At 42.6% G+C, this 18795-nt stretch overlaps 1 long non-coding RNA gene across 1 annotated transcript; it reads left to right on the top strand.

Annotated features, from left to right (window-relative positions):
* Positions 1-242: 242 nt before the first annotated feature.
* LOC106149784 lies at positions 243-13047 on the top strand. The gene is made up of 3 exons (XR_001236175.1): positions 243-321; positions 2569-2683; positions 11518-13047. It is a non-coding gene; the product is annotated as an uncharacterized LOC106149784 (long non-coding RNA).
* Positions 13048-18795: the final 5748 nt, after the last annotated feature.

Raw genomic sequence — 18795 nt, 5'->3', positions numbered from 1 at the left:
CTGTGATTCCTTTCAGCATTCCCTTTGCTGACAAATTAGGAGATAAAGTGACATCTCTCTAATTACTCAATACCTGAAAAGTCTTACATCATTTGCAGTGCTGACTTCACATGTTGGGTTCAGGGTGCTCAGCGGGTTGATAATTTATTGTTCTCTTTTTCAAAAGTCCTCTTGCTCACATTCTGTGTTTCCTCTTCACCAACTTTATCTTCCTTGGTTATTTTCCAATCTGGAACAGAAAATTCTGCACCTTCATTGAGCAGCTGCTGCCCATGTCTTATTCATCGCATGCCACCAGTCCACTTCTCAGAGATCACATAGGTAATGGGGCATTTGGGATTTCTGGAATGAAGCTAGCTGCGTCCCCTTTCCCTCACCCCAGGATCCTCTCTGCATCCAGATATTGTACTCCATGCACTCTTGTCCATATGGGGTCAGCAGGAGCTCCTCCTTGGATTTCTTCTGTTCACCCTGACCTTGATGGAGAGATTCCTTATGTGCTCAAAGGCAGGAGAGTGCATCCTTTATCCCCACAGACTCACAAGAGGCTGACAGGGCTTCAGCCCATATTAATGGCAGGAGTAATAGGTAACAGACATAGGTAACTAGCTGCCTAATATCTCATTTTTACTATGGTGAGTCTAGAAAAGTGATCACCTGCCTACACACACACACATATGTCAGTCTAGGGAAGCAATCACCTGCCTATACACACACACACACACACACATACACACACACGCATCACGCACGCACACACGCATATATGCACGATGACTCGGGCAAGTTTACAGGTCCTTGAAATCCAGGAAGTCTCCCTTTAGTGTTCCAGACACCTAGTGTAAGCCTTCTGACACTTAGCCAGGCCAAGGGTTCCTTTCTGGGTTCAAGAAAGGAAGAAAAAGAGGCAGTGGTCCCCGTCCCTAGTATGGGGAACCAAGGAAGCGCACCTGGCGTGGGATGAATATTCTAATGCTTCCCAGCCTTTTGGGGCAGGTGAAGGGGGCTTGTTGAAAACACTGCCGTGAGCAGATGGGCCCCCGGAACCATCTGCCGTGAAGCAACTGAATGCTCAATGATGCGTCGCGGAATTATTTAGCTCTCAAAGAGCCCAAAAGTAGTTACTAATGATGGCATCTGTACCAAGAGCAAACAACCTATTTATATATGATCTATGACTTCAGAAACTGTTCAGAGACCCTTGTTTCTTAAAGAAGCAGCAGCTCTTGATGGCAAATATAAAACTAGACTGAAAAATCATAAATTATAACTTAAAACTAGCATCCAATTTCCTTGTTTGGATAAAATAAACTTTTTTTTGAACATGAAGCTTTCTTATTCCTCTCTAAAAGTTTAGCTGACCAATGTAGTTGGATACAATTTTAAACTTAGAAGGAATAAATATATATTTCATTTCCTAAAATCACATCTTCTGGGCAATTTAACTTCTACACAAGTATATCATATTTTCCAAAATAAAGTTTTTGTATCATAGAAAAGCTAGCCTTCATAAACATTTTAAAACTACAGTATAAGAATAGAAAAAAAAGTAGTTACTGATCAAAACCAACCATTATTTGGGATGTATTTTCCTTGGGTTGTTTTTGTACACTTAGTTTAAAAACTAAACCACTAACCTGAGTTCTATAATACTTGCAAAAAGTTATGTATTTTACCAGAGACTTAGTTTTTGTGATATACAACTTGATAATACATTCCTTTTATTCATGGTCTTCTGGAAATACCAAAAATTCAGTCTGGCATAACCATGTAATAGAATAATGTTCAAAAACAAACAGAAAAACTTACTAATATACCCAACCACATGGATGTACCTGAAATGCACCATGCTAAGTAGAAGAAACCAGACCTAAAAAGCTACACATTGTGTGGCTGCATTTATATGAACTTCTGAAAAAGGCAAAACAGCAGGTCAGTGGTGTTTAAGGGTGAGACAGACTGAAAAACTTGATTAGAAAGAAACACCATGATGACTTTCTTGAAGGGTGACAGAATTGTTCTGTGTCTTGATTCCAGTAGGGTCTGTACAAGCCTAGGCATTTATGAAATGCATAAAATGGCACACCCAAAAGGGTAAATATATATGTATAGATAGATAGATAGATAGAAAGATATAGATAGATGTAGATATACAGATAGAGATACAGATATAGATATAGATAGATATAGATATAGAGTTAAAGATATATCTATATCATATATATAAACTATACATGAGATTACATATATGTAAAGAAATTTTTAAAATATTTTAAAATATTAAAAAGAGTAAGGATTATAGAAGTTATCAGGTCTACTTTTATGTTTTTGTTTTCATTTTTTATTGGTACACGTTTGCATTACATACTGATCACATTCATCAAGGAGAGTTAGTGCAGGTACAAAATACAACTTAATTCTTTTTCATCCCCCGCCCCTCCCTGCCCCTCCCCTCCCTTCCTTTCCCTCCATTTCTCAGTCTCCTTCCCATTTGGAAGAATTTTACATTTTCTTAAGCAAATGTATCTATTCATTCCATACCTGCCATTAAGTACTACTGTGTTCCAGGTGCTGGCAGGCCCTGGCCGAGAAGGAAACGGACAAAAGACCGGATTCGGGGATGTCCAACCTGGGGCAGGAGAGACAGTAAACAAAGTGGATCATTAGGTTCCATCACACCACGGTGAGTGCTAAGGAGAAAAGAGCAGAGAGGAGTGAGGGAGGGCCTCTCAGAGAAGGAGCCCTTTGAGCACAGTAGTGACAGAGAGGAGACGAGGAGACGCGGCCCTGTGGGGGAAGCCGGTGAATGACCCCAGGCCCTGGGAGAGACGTGCTGGTGCACTCCAAGGAGAGCAGGGCAACAGGCCTGGGGCAACAGAGGGAGAACTGAGAGGGAGATCAGAGGGGTCAGGGACAAAGCCAAAGACCAACGGTACTCTGTGACCTCATCTGCCTCTACCAGGGGTCAAGAGCCTGCTGTGTGACCCTAGCAAGCGGCTCAGGAGAAGGGAGAATAACAGGAAAGCCTGTGGGAGAGGTGTAGGACTCGGGACAGGATAAGCTTGGCTCGGGCCAGGGAGGCAGCGGTGACCTGAGGAAGCGCAGTGGGGTTCTAGATGCATCTGCAAGTGAGAAACACGGCTTCATCACAGAAGGGCTGAGAATGTGAGAGACAGGGAGACATTTAGCAGGGCTCAAGTTAGGGCTGGATCCACTAGAGAAAGGGGTTTGCTGCTGATCGTGCTGGGGAGAACTGCCGAAGAAGGAACTGAAATGAAAAGTGAAAGTTTGAAATTATGAGTTCACCTTTGAGCTTGTTACATTTCAGGTGTGGACTTCCAGTGGAGACAGCTGTTATGGAGTTTGATACATGAGTTTGCAATTCAGGGGGGACGCCGGGGCGGGTGTAAATTTGGGAGCTGTCAGTGTATAACTGGCATTTCAAGTCATAAGACTCATTCAAATTCCATTTCCAGGCAAGGGCACTTGCGCCCCATAGGTGTATCCAGAGGGTCACATCCTTGTGTAACAAGAAGAGCTCTAAGTTCCCGTGTGCTATGCCCCCCAGAAATCTCAACAAGGAGCATAAAAGGAACTTTTCCAGGCTTTTGACTTGAAAGTGAGAACTCAGCCTTGAAATGACAACAGTAGTAGATTCTGCTTCTCCTTCCACCTCCTCGCCTGAGAACTTTCCCATCCGATGGTTCCCGTTGTGTCCACAGCCTGTGTTTCCTGTCTCAATGCCACTGAACACCCAGTGGCCGCCAGAGTGGGTCACCCACAAACTCTCAGCATCTATATGCTGTGTGTACACTTTGAAGGAATGTCTGATTTCAGCCAACCTTAAGTAAAAACAGTTTCAGGGGTTTTTTTGTTTTGTTTTTCTCTTCCAGTATCAGGAATCAAACTCACGACCTTGTGCTTGCCAGGCAGGTGCTGCGCCGCTGAGCTAAATCCCCAGCCCCAAGTAAAAGCAGTTTCCACCTGGTTATATTCAGAATTACTTAGAAGAACAGAAAGACAGCAGTTGGAGTGTCCATACAAATAATCAGAATTTACCTGGACTGTGTATAAAACATACATGTGCACAAATAAGAAATTTGAAAGAGAAAAATTAGCTTTTGAAGTCTGTACTTTGCTAGAACTTTTCATATTGAATTCACTCATAAATTGGACATATCTATAAAAGCTAATTAGAAAACTCAAGTTATGTTTTATATTGTCCTCAAGTAAAACTCTGAAGAAAGTATCAGTTTCTACCATCAGATATACAGAAAATGCTCTTTGTTGAATTAAGCATTTGTGTTTCTCCTGAGCTTACCAAATTAACCTGACAAATGCTCTGCTCAATTTGAAAGCACTATATTTTCCTGAGAGCTATCTGAGAGGATTTTCTCAATTAAGAGAGCATTTGAATTTAAACATGAAGATTTTTCCAAACTGGGGCAGTGAGCTCTCAATCACGTAGTCCATCAAAAATTTACAAATCAACATCCATTAATCCTGATACCTGGTGGCCTTGGATTTTATTTCTTAACTTTCAAAATACTTGTGGTTATGATTTTTTTCTTTTCTGCTCTTCTGCCTTACTGAATACAATAAACTTGGCACATATTGAAGACTTGATCTCTAATTTCCATTCTATTAATTTTATTAACATGTAAAGTTAATTAGTATGTATTTGTAGAATGAAATATTCTTCTATATTCAGATACCCTCAAAAACAAGCAGTCATCCTTTCCACTGTGTTAGAAGTAAATAACTTATTAAACCCAATTCTTTAATGAAACTGAAAGTTTACTTCGAAAGTATGAAGATCTTGGAAAACAATGAAAGTGTTAAAACTACTATTGAACCTTCCCTCACCAGCCCCACAAGGAAACCTGGAAAAAGGGAGTAAGCATCACCCTCACCTCTGGCCTCTGGTCTGTCTTGTTTTAAGACAATGTTTCTGAGATATGGGTGATGAATCCGAAGCGAACTCCATGAGCAGTGCTTCAAATGGTCCCCAAAGCTACACAGGTGACACCCAAACCCCTGGCCTCCCCAACACGGGCTCCACCTGCTTCCACTTCTCACATGCCAATCACTCGCCAGTCCATCAAAGGGAGGGTATTGTCTGCAGCTTAATGACAGCCAGGTGGAACTGCGCTTCTAGGTCAGGGTCTACCTGGGACCAGACCTAGGGTCCTAGCGTGGGTAATAATGAGATGCTTTCATATTCTGCTTAAGCTGTGAGGACGCCCCCCTCTCCAGAACCCCCACCCATCCCTGCCATGAGGAGAGCCTGGCTTTCCCCACATCCATCCTCTGGACCTACACCGAGTGGACTCTGATCATTAAAGCGAGCAGTCTCACTCGCATCTTTCCAGCCTGACTTCGGAATGAGAACGTGTTAATTGGCTCTGCAAAAGAAGCCAGAAGATCCAAGGGGCAAATAGCCAGCATGCATTTCCCACCAGCGCTGACATTTAAATAGGAGCTGATGTGCCCTTCCTCAGGCGAGTTTACCAGAGCTCTCAACCTTGACCTGAAGGGAACACCCTTTGTGGAAGTGACAGGTAATTTAGCCTTCCTGCTAAGTTGTGGGGCTCTCTGGTGGTGAATTATGTATGGTGCTTCTATGATACAGACACCTGTCCACTGAGAGCCAAACCAAAGCTGATAGATTCCTCTTAAAGACCTTAGATTAGCTATAAACTGCCTTTCTCCCCCAGGAAAGTCGTCGTGATGCCAATCACCTGGCTTTTGCTTCCCTCCCACGGTCTCAGGAATTCTGGAGAGGTGGAAAACAAGCTAAGCGACATTTGCTTTTATAAAGTAGTTCCTTGGGCCACACTCCGGTTCCACCCACTTATTCATTATCTGAAATAATCCAAAACCCTTTCAAATTGGAGTAATAAACTTGTGGATTGTGATGCCGGTGTTTGTGCCCACCTCCCAACCTGGGTCTCAAAACAATTCACTCATAAATGCGTTATATGGATTAAATCAGACTTCTCAGCAAGATTTTGGGGCAGTTCAAAAACAGCTTTTGGAGAAAAACAAAAGGCCAAAATTCTGTCATGTTATAACCCCAGTAGATGGTGTAACTTGAAAGAAACAAATCAGATATTTTGGATCGCGAAGAAGTGCTGCCAGCATCCTGATGGATACAAAGAGGGGCTAGGAACGTGGCAGGTGGGCTGGATGAAACAGGTTACAGCTCCTTGTGGGTGTGGCGGGGTGCTTCTGGGGGTGACTGACTGGGTTGGAAGGGACACGGTTCTCCAGGATGAACTTCCTATCCTGTCCTGCTCAAGCAGTCCCTACCAACCAGACTTGGATGGGACTTCATCTGAAACCCCTGCACTTACCTGGACGCCACTGAAACGCCTCAGGGAATTTGGTGCCCTGGGGAGGGACCTGGGAACGCTAGCGTCATTTCCCACTGTATACAGTGTGGGTGGAAACTCGATGTGAGGACAGATGCACAGGAAGGAGCACATCTCCTGGAACCGATGCCTGGGCTGGACATCTGCATGGAGCTCTTCCTAGGAAGCGCTCAGCCCAGCACTGACCTCTCGTGCAGTTTCCTTCTCTTGGAAGTAAGGGAGGCACTCAGGTCTCTGCAGCAGGGGCAGCCTCCCCACTTCTTGTCCAGCAGAGTCCAGGAAGGGAAATATGATCACCTTAGGACTCAAGGGCAGCTGGGTCCATCCCCATTAAAGACTCAATGTAAACGGCAAACATCTCTTGAGATGACCTCTTCCCCCAGACGCTGCGCTCCTGCCCCCTTAGAGCGCAGATGGAGAATCTCATTAGGAACCTAATACAATAAAGACATGTAGATCTTCAGGGTGGGTGCAGAGTGCAAATCAAATTAGCTTCATTATTTTATTCTGCACCTCGCAGCACTTCTGCCAGTGGACAATTGCATTAGATCAGTGAGGAGATCAAAAGGCAAAGAACTCCCTGGAAATTCGTGGTCTGGAGCCAGGCTAGAGGGCAGGAGAGCCCTGGAGGAGGAGGCTGGAGTAAAGAGTGTTGACCCAACACTTCTGAAAGGCCTCTTATTTTCTTTTCTTAGCTCCTAGGTTAATGTCTTTTTCCACTTGAGCAATGGGAGACAGAGCAAGACCAAAAACAAGGGGAGCAAAAACAACACTCCAGCTCCAACTTGGCTGTGGAAATTCATTGAGCTTTGAGAGTTTTGCCCTGACACTCTTTATATTTTGGGGAGCCCTTAGAGTTATGTACATAAATGCACACAGATGTTGCTGAAATGACTTTAGGTACTTCCCAAAAGCTGAAATGCAGAGGTAGAAATGTAAACATGTTTGGAAGGGAAGCCCTCAATATAAAATAGTAGGTAATGTAGTATTTTTGGAGGAAACAACCACTGAGATGTCAGTGTTTTGAGAATTACACTGTGGATAAAGATGATTGTCAGATAACTTGTATTATAATTCAGTGTAGGGTACATTTATTTCAGCAACCCACTAACTGAGTTACTGTACACTCTGGTTTGGATCTTCAGTGTTTCTCAAAGGCCCATGTGTTCCTGGCTTGGTCCACCTCCCATGAGGCTGTGGGGAGGTGTGGCACCTTCAAGAGGAAAGACCCAGTGGGAGGAAGTGAGTCACTGGGGCCTGGCCAGGAGGGGAATCCTGGCACCCAGGTGCCTCCTCCTCTCTCTCTTTGCTTCCTGATCACCATGACGTGAACAGGCTTCTTCTATGAGATGTTCCCACCACAATGTACTGCATCACCACAGATAAAACCAAAGCAACAGCACTGAGTGACTAAGGACTGAGCCCTCTAATACCATAAGCCAAATCAACCTTTCCTCCCTTTAAATTGCTTATCTCAAGAGTTTTGCTACATCAATGAAGAGCTGACACACTAAGACAGTGGTGCAAGCCTGTGGCACAGAGGGCTGTTTGTATCATTGAAAGCTCTAGCAGTTGAAATATATCATGTACCATGTACCAGAAAATAAGAACAGGTCACCTCTCCCCACCCCAGCAAGGCCCATGATAATGTGAGTATGTCAGAGCAGCATACGGGTTAACTAAAACAGCTCTCAAGATCCAAAGCTTGAATAATTTGACCAATAAAATAAAATACACTGATACCTTGACTAATGAACTTCTTTCCATGATTCTGGTTGCAAGCTAAATTGGATAAGAACTGAATCAAACTTCCCCATGAAGTTAACATTGAATTCAGCCATTGAATTTGGTTCAGTTCTTCTCCAATTCAGTTTGTAACCAGAATGGTGGAAAGAATTAAGCTCACGCATCATCACTATAGACTTAGATTATTGGAATACAAAACAAATATCTAAATATTTACAAGTCCATGTTAACATAAATAAATTAATAAATTAAGAGGAAAAAAGACACCACTTCTCTGTTTAGCAGGATTCCAAATGATTTGTGCAGATGATTTGCTTTCAAGGAGGAGGAGCATGAAGTCTGTACTCTGTAAGTGTGGGCTTGGCGTAGTGATGTCCTTCCACAAACTGTAGTACAAAAATGTTGGGGGGAAAGATGAATCACCCAGTAAGAAACTGACAAGCATTATCTTAGCCAGCTGATCAGGGGCAACACCACAGTGCTAGTCATGGTGACAGGATGCACCCTTGCAAGGATGTGATGAAACTGGCAGCCTACCTCTGTGATCATACTTCTAAACCCCAGGACCCTACTTTAATAACAGGAAAAAGAAATAGACAATATACAATCAATGAGCATCTACAGCATATCTGACCAGACTACTCAAAGCTGTTAGGAGGAACCTAAAGGGACATGGAGAATAAACACAATGATGTCTCCTAGAGGGCCCTGGAAGATGAAAAGGGCATGAGGTAAAACCAAGGAGATCAAAGTCAAGAGTGGACCTTAGCCAATAATAACATATAATATATAGCGGTTCATTAATTGTAACAAATGAACCATGCTAATATAAGATAATAATAGGGAAACTAGGTGTTTGAGTATAGAGGAAGACTTTGTAGTATGTTCTCAATTTCTCTATAAATCAAAAAGAATCTTAAATAAAAAGCATATTGCAGTAAATGATATACCCTGGCTCTCAAAGAATTTCCAGTCAAATGAGAAATAATTCAGAGATCTCTGTAATAAATTCTTCTTCCTATGCTCATCACAGAAATCAAACAACTACAATACTGTCAAACAGAGCTTAATTTAAAGATTAAAAAATTAAGGAATCATTAGTAACATCACCTGAAAGTACTAATGTATTAGTTATACTATAATCTTTTTGTTTGTTTGTTTGTTTGCTTGTTTTTGTTTTTCTCTGGTACCGGGAACCGAACTCACGACCTTGCACTTGCCAGGCAGGCGCTTTGCCGCTGAGCTAAATCCCCAGCCCTATACTATAATCTTAAAGGAGAATGATTGTAAGAAATTCACTATAAGAATTTTTAACCTGGAGATAGGTCCTGTTTCACTGTGCAATTATTAATTAAATACTCTTCTCATATGTCAATAAGTAGTATGCAGTACTATTCTGTGATCACTTGCATCCCCCCTCCTTTCTCAACTCTGTCAAAATCATTGCTCTTGATCCAGTCATCTCCTGGCACACAGGCCTGTCTGGAGTACTGCACCATCCATTCCTCTACAAATCCGTGCATATATATTGAAAACCAACTTTACCCAGTTGCTGAACAATGCAGAAGAAAACAAAGCATAACATAAAAACCTAAAGAAATATGTATGGTACAGCAGGAATTGCAGCATTTGTGTGGTTCATCCACAAATAACTGGCATAAACAAGATATACAATTATTTGTGATCCCCTAAGCAAAATGCCTGCTTTCTAAGACCATCTCAGGACAGAGCATGTAGAGACCTACAACAGAAAAATGTGCTACCCTGGCATGATGGTGGATACCTATAATACCAGCAATCTGGGCAACTGAGGCAGGAAGGAGGATCGCAAGATCGAGGCCAGTCTGGGAAACTTAGTGACTCAGTGAGATTCTGTCTCAGTGAAAAAGAGCATTGCTGAAGGTAGGCTGGGGATGCAGCACAGTGCAGCTGCACAGGGAGGCCGTAGGTTCAGTCCCTACTGCAGTAGGGAAGAAGGAGGAAAAGGAGGAGGAGGAAGAGAAGGGGAGGAGGAGGAGAAGAGGAGCAGACCGAGGAGATGAAGGAGGAAAAGAAGGAAGAGGAGGAGGAGGAGAATAGAGGAGGAAGAGGAGGGAAAGGCGGAGAGAAGAAGAGGGGGGAGGAAGGAAGAAGGCAGAGGAAGAGAGTGTTGACTGGGTGTGGTCGGCCTGTTAACCTGTGGAAACGGCTGCCTTGGGATTGCCTGGCACATGGCATGGAGCCTGTAGAAACAGGACCACCCTGGGGTCACATGAGCATGCGCAGGGCAAAGGGGAAAGAAGCTAGCTGCTGTGGACGGTGGCACTGTGTTCAGAACCACTGGGCTTCTGCAAAGCGTGGCTGGTGGCAGCCGTGGTGGGTCAGAGCCCTCACCATCTTCCCCGTGTTTCTTCTGTGTGGGAGTCACCCCTGTTCAGTGTGATATCGGCTCACTCTCGCTCCTAATCTCCAGCACCCGGTGACCCACACAGAGCAGAGGGTCAGAGAATGTCCCCAAGAAAGACAGAGACAAGGACCCTTGGTGCCCTGCTGGGTGTCAAGCAGAGACAGAGACCTTGGATATTTTAAGGCAGTAACTCTAAAACATGGGGCATGAACAGGGTCCCCCTGCTGGCTCCAAGGAACCCTACGCTTGCAATGTGCAATGCATTTTCAAAGTGATTTAATAACAGCAACAAGCATGTTATTGATTTATTGACTCTATAATGGAATCTAGGCCTCCTGCTCATGTCCTGCACAAACATGTTAATTTAAAATAGGGCATATTTTCATTGGGTTTCATGGAAGCACAGGAATTTAGGGAAAAATGGATGCTGATATGAAGACAGTGTGCTGATTCTGGGGTGCAGAGCACCAGGGATCCCAGAAATGCCTGTGGGTGTCCCCAGCTCCTTCAGTGTCACCCACCCAGGCCTGCTATCGAGGGCTGAGCTCAGGAGATGCAGGCCTAAGGGCCAGGTTCTTGATCATCCTGATGCAGGCGTTAACTCCGGGCCTCTGAATCCCATCACTGTACTCTGTTTTATCCTAAGCCATCTTGAGGTGGCTCCTGAAGATTATTTAGAACCCTAGAAACTACAATTGACCCAAGCGCTGATGACAAAATCAGGCTTAGGTGGAGTTCTCATCCCATGAGGAAACAGCGGTCGCTGTGCCGTGGGTATGCTGCCTATGAAAACTAACAGTGGGGCAGCACCTGTGGCTCTTGGCAACCAGAGAGCAAGAGAAACTGTGCTGGGAAGGTGCTTGAACCATGGAAGTGCCGTCAGCCTCCATTCACTAAGGCGTCTCATCGCTCTCCTTCCTCAGTCTCTCTATGTCCTATTAGGAGAGTTGACTCAATGTAACCACTTCTTATTGTCATAACGCTCTGAATGTACCTGTTTTCTCTCTACAGATAGATTACAAACATCTTGGTACCAAGGACAAACTACCAAGAAGGCAACTGTCAAGGAGGCACCTCAACCATCCATCCCCTGGTCCTTACACCTCTGTGAAATCCTCGCTTTGTGAATGTTACTTCCATCCTTAGGCTGTCAAAGACTGCATTCTGTCTTGCTGGGCTCTGGTTCTATGAAGTGAGGAAAATCTCAAGTCATAAAACATAATATGAAAGGAGTCATTGAAAATCCTAGGTCATACGCTGGCTTCCACAGCATAATAAACCCTAAGTGACAAGAATGTCTGTCTGTCCTTCAATTCTCTTTTAAGCTGCAAATGAAAAGACTGTCTCTCCAACAGAAGCCTGGATCTACTTTTGCCCATGCCTCATGGCGATCCCAGCGGACAGGCTGGGTGAAATCTTGCTTCCTCCCTCAAAGCCTTGGACCACTTCTGTCCCTGCGTCTGGCTGCATCTCAACTTCCGAGGTGAACTTCTGCAAGAACTGGAAGGGGAGATGCCCTGCCAAGGAGACACCCTTGCCTCTAAGCTCAGCTATGCCTGCCTTTAATTAAAACCAGTATTGATTTCCCTCTCTCTAATGACAGGCACTAGTCTGCCCTCCTGATGTTAGCCACTGACAGTTTAAGTATGAAACAAAGGGCATTTATTCAGCACTTAATACAAAATTATGACTGATTAAAAAGTGATTTATCATGAGAGCTACATCTGCAGAGGCTTTTCCCTTAGTGCTCATGGGAAGCAGAGTCTGGAAAATAACAGAATATTTGGAACAATCCTCCCCTTCTCTAATCCCATTCTTCTTCCCTGGTTTCTGCCCAAAGTGAGTGATAAAATTTCCACTGAACTCAGGGTCAAACAGCACCAAAAAAGGACAAAAAATAATTGTAGGTGTCAGAGTTGCACCGCCTCTTAGATATCTGCTGGTACATTGCCTTGGGGAGGAAAGTGGTCACGAGTTTCCCACACTATGTTCTTCGGACATCTGTACCTGTGTCTTGGTATTCCACATGTACTCAGCACTGCAGAAACAACTCAAGGCCCTGGATCAAAGGGCGCTTCGGGAAGATCTGAGGGATGCTTCGTGGGCAAGGGAAGGACTCCATGCCAGTGTCATGCAGGCAGCTGTCACTGAACCTTTGAGCTCTGCTGTTCTCCAGCCACAAATGTCCCAGTTATCCTTCCTTTTTGGGATCCTTTAATAGTCACACATCTTTTTTGGTTAAGGACTTAAACTCTGGAGCCAGATTCTCAAGGTTCAAAGCTCATTTGTGCCGTGTATTAGATACGCAGCCCTGAGCGTGTTGGCTGGTTATTTATTTACTTATTTATTTTTGCAGTGCTGGGGATCAAACCCAGGGGCTCCCATATGCTAGGCAAATATTCTAGCAATGAGTCACACTGTAGTTCCTTAAGCATGTGACTCTTTCCCTGCCTTACTTCTCCACCAGTGAAATGAGCCTAAGAGCATGCTATGGCTATGTCTAGATGTCCCCTAAAGCCTCATGCTGTCATAGGTGGGGCATTTTCAGAGGTGGCTGCATCTTAAGTGATTCATAGTGCAATGCTAGGATTAAGGCTTCTAGGATTAAAGGTACATGGTTACTAAATCAGTCCACTGATTGGCTTGGAACTACCATGATCCAAGTACCCTGGATACAATATAAGAGACAGAAGCTTGTCTTGCCCCTTGCTTGCTTATTTTGCTACCTTTTGCCTATCATGCACTGTTCCTTCTCTGCGATGCCCCTCTGCCATGCGCCTCCCTGCCTCGGAGCCAGCTGACTGTGGACTGAAAACTCTACAAACTGTGAGCCAAATAAACCTTTCCTTCCTTCATTTGTAGGTGTCAGGTATTTTGTTTCAGCAACAAGAAAAGTAACTAAGATAGGGTATCACACCATGTCAAATTAGTGAAAGTGTTAAATAAATCAATCAGAATGGTGTCTAATTTAGAGTAAACACTTCCCAAAATATTATTAGACTTCCCAAAATATTATTAGATTTCAGCAAATAAAAGATGCTGTCATAAGGTACTTCTTGATTTCAGAGATGTTGGCTTGTGAAAATAGGTACCTCTTAGAATTAATAAGATCCAATGGGCAGATATGGTTGACAATGCCTGCTTATTTTACAATTATGAACTCTAACCAGAAAGTTAAAAGATATGTGATGCTGTAGACTTTCATAAATATCTATGAGGTATGATCACCAACTACAGTGAATTTTAAAAAATGTATTAGACTTGAGGACTCAGTGCCATTGACCCTCCTCAAAACATGACCCTTCCCTTTGGACGCACAACATTCTTGCCACTCTGTGGAAATCTCTTTCATGAGCATTTTTAGTCACACCGTCATGGCTGCCTCAGCATCCTGAATTGACTCAAAATGTTTAGGGCATTTCTTTCAAGTAAAAATATTAGTGTGTCCTCATCCACTTTATTTACCAAATCTAACTGACACCGTGTACTTCTGGCTCTTCCCCAAATTGAAGTGAATGTGAAAAGTAAACATTTTGGATTGATTCAAGGCAGCCCTAACAGTGGAATTGAAACAGGAAAGAGGACTTCCAAAGCCGCTTTTGAAAGTGGCAGAAATGAGAGGATACATGTGTTTGAAGAGAGGGGGAGAATTTTAAGGGGAATTAATGACAATATGTCTTTCAGTGTGATAAATATTTTTATTTAAACACACAGCATATTTTTTAGCAGTCCTTGTTTATATATAAAAGTTCAATCAATGATTAATATGTTTTCAGAACAGCACCAAGCCCAGATGGATTTATTGGTGAATTCTACCAAACATTAAAGGAAGAAATTATACCAGTTCTGTACAATTTCTCTCAAAAGATAGAAACAGATTGCATACTTTCTTACTCATCCTATAAGATCAGCATCAGCCAGCCACCAAAACTGGAGAGAGAGAGAGAGAGAGAGAGAGAGAGAGAGAGAGAGAGAGAGAGAGAGAGAGAGAGAGAAAGAGAGAGAGAAAGAGAGAGAGACAGAGAGAGAGAAAGGGAGAGAGAGGGAGAGAGGAAGGGAGACTAGGAGACAGAGACAGAGGAAATCCATAGACCAGTAGTTCATAAATATAGATGCAAATGCCCTCAACAAAATATTAGCAAATCAGATCAAATAATATATAAAAAAACTTATAAACTATGACTAAGTGCAATTTATTATGGATGTGCAAGTCTAGTTCAACATTTAAAAAATCAATTAATATAATCCATTGCATTAAAAGGCTACAGAAGAAAGTGTATGTGATTATATCAGTACATGCACAGAAGGCATTTGGCAAACTCCAGCATCCATTCATTATAAATGACTATAGAATACAAGGGAGCTTCTTCATCTTGTTAAAGAAAATCTATACAAAATCTACAGCTAAATCATACATACAGCTGAGAAACTGGAACTTTCCCCTCTAAAATCAGAAAGTTGCCAACCATGTCCCATCTGTATGCCTTCTTAGCATTGTACTGGAAGTATTATGATAAGATAAAATAAAATGTATGCAGATAGCAAAAGAAGAAATTAAACTGCCTTTATTTACAGATGATGCTACAGTTTATGAAGAAAATCTAAAAAGGAAAGAAAACAAGCTCTTGGATGTAATAAGTAATGATAGCAAGATTGCAGGATAGAAATTAATATATAAAAGTCAATCCCTGACTTATATATTAGCAATGAATAAGTGGAATTTGAAATTAAAAACAATACCATTTACCTTAACACCCCCCAAAATATTTAAGTATAAACCTACCAAAATATATATAGTTCTATATGAGGAAAACTACAAATGGTGATGAAAGAAATTTAAAAAGTAAATAGAGAGATGTCAGAGCAAAGAAATTCTTGTTCATTGAGTAGGAATGCAAAATAGTATGGTGTCTTGGTTACTTTTCTCTCGTTGCTGAGACAAAATATCCAACGCCCAAAATGAAGGAAGGAAAAGTTTATTTAGCTTACAGTTTGTGGAGGTTTCAGTCCATACTTGGTTGGAAGGGAGAAGACAGCAAAGCAACAAGAGCAAAGGGGGGAACGGCAGCCAAACAGCAAACAGCCAGAGCAAACCGGAGGAATGGCGGCAAGCAGCTTCTTTCTTGCCTTACTTTGTAAACAGGCTACCCCCACCTAAGGGGCCTGTAGCTCTCACATAATCTTTGCCCTCCTCTTCCACAGGCTCAGGATGTATACAAAGTAAGCACTCTGGCTTCCTGCTAAGTTACTTAGCCAAACCTCTAGACTCCCCAAGTTGACACAGTGTTTCAACCATCACATATGGTTAATTTGGAAATGTAGGTTTCTTCGAAGCTAAACATGCTCTTACCACAGGACTCAGCAGTTGCATTCTGTGGCAAATACTCAAAGATTCTTAAGCTTTTTTTTCTACACAAAAGTGTGCACGTGGATGTTTATAATAGCTTTACTCATAATTGCAAAGCCTTGGAAGCAACCAAGATATTCTTCAGTAGGTGATGGTGCAACTAGACAGTAGTTTTGTTTAGTGTTAAAAACAAATGAGGGGGCTGGGGATTTAGCTCAGTGGCAAAAGCGCCTGCCTGGCAAGCGCAAGGTTGTGAGTTCGGTTCCCGGTACCGGAGAAAAAAACAAACAAACAAAAAAAAACAAATGAGCTATGAAGCAAAGAAAACACGCGGAGGGAGTTAAGTGTGTATTACCAAGGCAAAGACTCCACGGGCAGCTTTCATGGGAAGTCTTGGTCTACACGTGGTCAATGGCTCAGCATCAGGGTGCCAAACTTCGCTTGTGACTGGCACCTGAAGTAGGTGGACGTCTTCCGGGATAGAACACTTTGTCTCTGGAGTCTGACACTACCTTCAGCTAGACAGTGTCCGAACTGAATTGAATTAGAGATGACACATTGCTGGTTTCTGCTGGAGAAGCAATTGCATGGTGTGTGGGGAAAACTTTCCACATATCTGGTGTCAAAATTGACTTACTTGTCTTCTTGTGTGCAAGAGAGAGAAAAGTACACCTTGATTTTCCCCTTTCCCAGAGAAACTGCTATAATCATTTAAATACCACAAACTGTATGCCTGAAGCAACAGAAATTTACTTGTTATAGTTTTTCAGGCTGAAAAATCCAAGACTGAGCTGTCTGCCGTTATATTCCTGGCCAGGGCTCTCTTCCTGTGATGGCGGATGACCTTCTTGGTGTGTCCTGTCATGTCCTGACCTGTCCTTCCCTTTTGTCTTTAAAAGGAAATAAACCACCAATCCCATTTTGAGGACCCTATGTTTGTGACTTCTAACCCTAATTTCCTCCCAAAGGTTCTGTCTCTAAATGTAATCACATGGGAGATTAGGGCAAAAATTGGGGAATTTTTGACAGGTCAGTCTTCAGCAAGTTCCATCATGAAGACAATGCAGAGAAGAAGCTGGACCATCAAATAAGAATGTGTAGAACCAACCGTAGATGGAGCCAGAAGAGCAAGATGTCCTGAAACTAAATTAAGGAAGAATAGAAAGGCAGGAAGCGTGGTAAAATGGAAACACATGCTGCTGGGGAAGTCGGGATAGAGGGAAATCCACTGTGAGGGTTAGGCACGTGGTAACTACTTGTGAGAATTCCAAGAGAAAGGGCTATGAGCAAGGTGGGAAGATGGAAACCAGTTTGAAGCTCCTTGAATTTCTTCATGGACTAAACAGGTTAACTAGAATAACAAAACAAAACCCCCAGGAATATCTGCAGTGATACTGAATGGTAAAGTAGCCCTGTTCATTGCAAATACTAAAATGTGTAGAGATAAATGAGCAAGGCCTCAGAGGCCCAAGTGATTTCACAGCATCATGTGGAAAGACAGAAGGCAGTGTAGTGCGAGAAAAGGCAATGGGGCTTTGGATGTCTTTGGAAATAGAGCCCCCCTCCCTTACCCCAAGCTCCAAGGAGCAACTACATTAGCATCCCACAAAGTAATCTTCAAGAAAGGAATACTATTGGCATTCAGAAAGAACATTTCTTAATAGAGATGTGCCTGAATGAGTGAAGAAGAGGAAGAAGGGAAAAAAGGAAGTATCAACTGGTGGAAAATTTCAACACTCTTCTCTAGCTAATCGATTAAGTATCATAATGAGGCGTGGAAGACTCTCCAAAAGGTCAGAGAGTACGTTAGTCTCTGCAGGCCACAATTACTCTCTGTTGTACGTAGTTTTTAAAAACCTTCTAAATGAAAATTCATTTAGCTTGCAGGTCTTAAAAGATAATTTGCTGATCCTTGGTACAGAAGAAAAACCTTAACCAGCTAAACCTAGTTGGTCGTTATAAAACAGTTATGATGGTTAACTCACTGTGTCTGTTTCAGTAAGGAAAGCTCAACTAAACTGGATCAGCGTAGCTGCGGATGGAAGATCCCTCTAGGGAGGACTGTGGCTACAACAGACAAAAGGAAAACGAAGAAGGAAGACTTGCTGTGTTTCTTCGAGGAGCTCCAGTCCTCACCTTCACTTTGGACATCGTCTCCTGGAGTCCAGTAGAGTCTTCAGCCTCCTGTGCAGACCTTTCAGCCTCCTGGTACAGATTTACTGGAGACGCTACAGAAAGCTCCAGGCCTTCCACTGGATCCTTCAGATCTCAAGCACAGAGACTCCTCTGTTGCATTTTTCCATCCTGACTCTTGTAATCTTGTAAATTCTTGTATATATATATGTATTTGTACATCTTGCATTGGCTCTGTCTCATTAGTGAGCACTGGCTGATATGGCAGTCCAACCAATAACAGGAGAATGCACATCATATCAAGTATGCATAAAACATCTGCTAAAAGGGACTGTGTACCAGTTAGTGAAAATGTCTCAACACACCAATTTCAGCAAGCCTCAAAACATTGAAATACACTGACTATGTTCTCTAGCCCAATCAGAATTAGATTCTAAATAAATAACAGAAAAGTAGTAAAAAAGTTAGAAGCCTCAAATATTTGGCAAAGTAAAGATATACTTTTCCATACACATGAGTCCAAGGAGAAGTCACAAGATATACTATAAACATTTTCTACTGGACACAAATGAAATGACACACATCAGCATTTGTGAATGTAGCCAGTGGTGTGCTAGGATTGGTTCATATGGCTCCCAAAAACCAACTAGTACATCTCTTCCTAACTCTGAATTCAATGGTGTCACATGTACAACTTGAGATTAGCCATGATGGAAATATTTACACTACAAATATCAGAAAATTCTACAGAAATGGTTTCTTTTTCTTTTTCACAGGAGATCAGCTTAACACTTTATAGGAGAGAAATA

Source organism: Chinchilla lanigera, unplaced genomic scaffold (assembly GCF_000276665.1).
Source record: "Chinchilla lanigera isolate Chin_1 unplaced genomic scaffold, ChiLan1.0 scaffold00005, whole genome shotgun sequence".
NCBI classification, from domain to species: domain Eukaryota; kingdom Metazoa; phylum Chordata; class Mammalia; order Rodentia; family Chinchillidae; genus Chinchilla; species Chinchilla lanigera.
The sequence above is the reverse complement of the archived record's forward strand: the minus strand, read 5'-3'. Positions and strand labels throughout refer to the sequence as shown.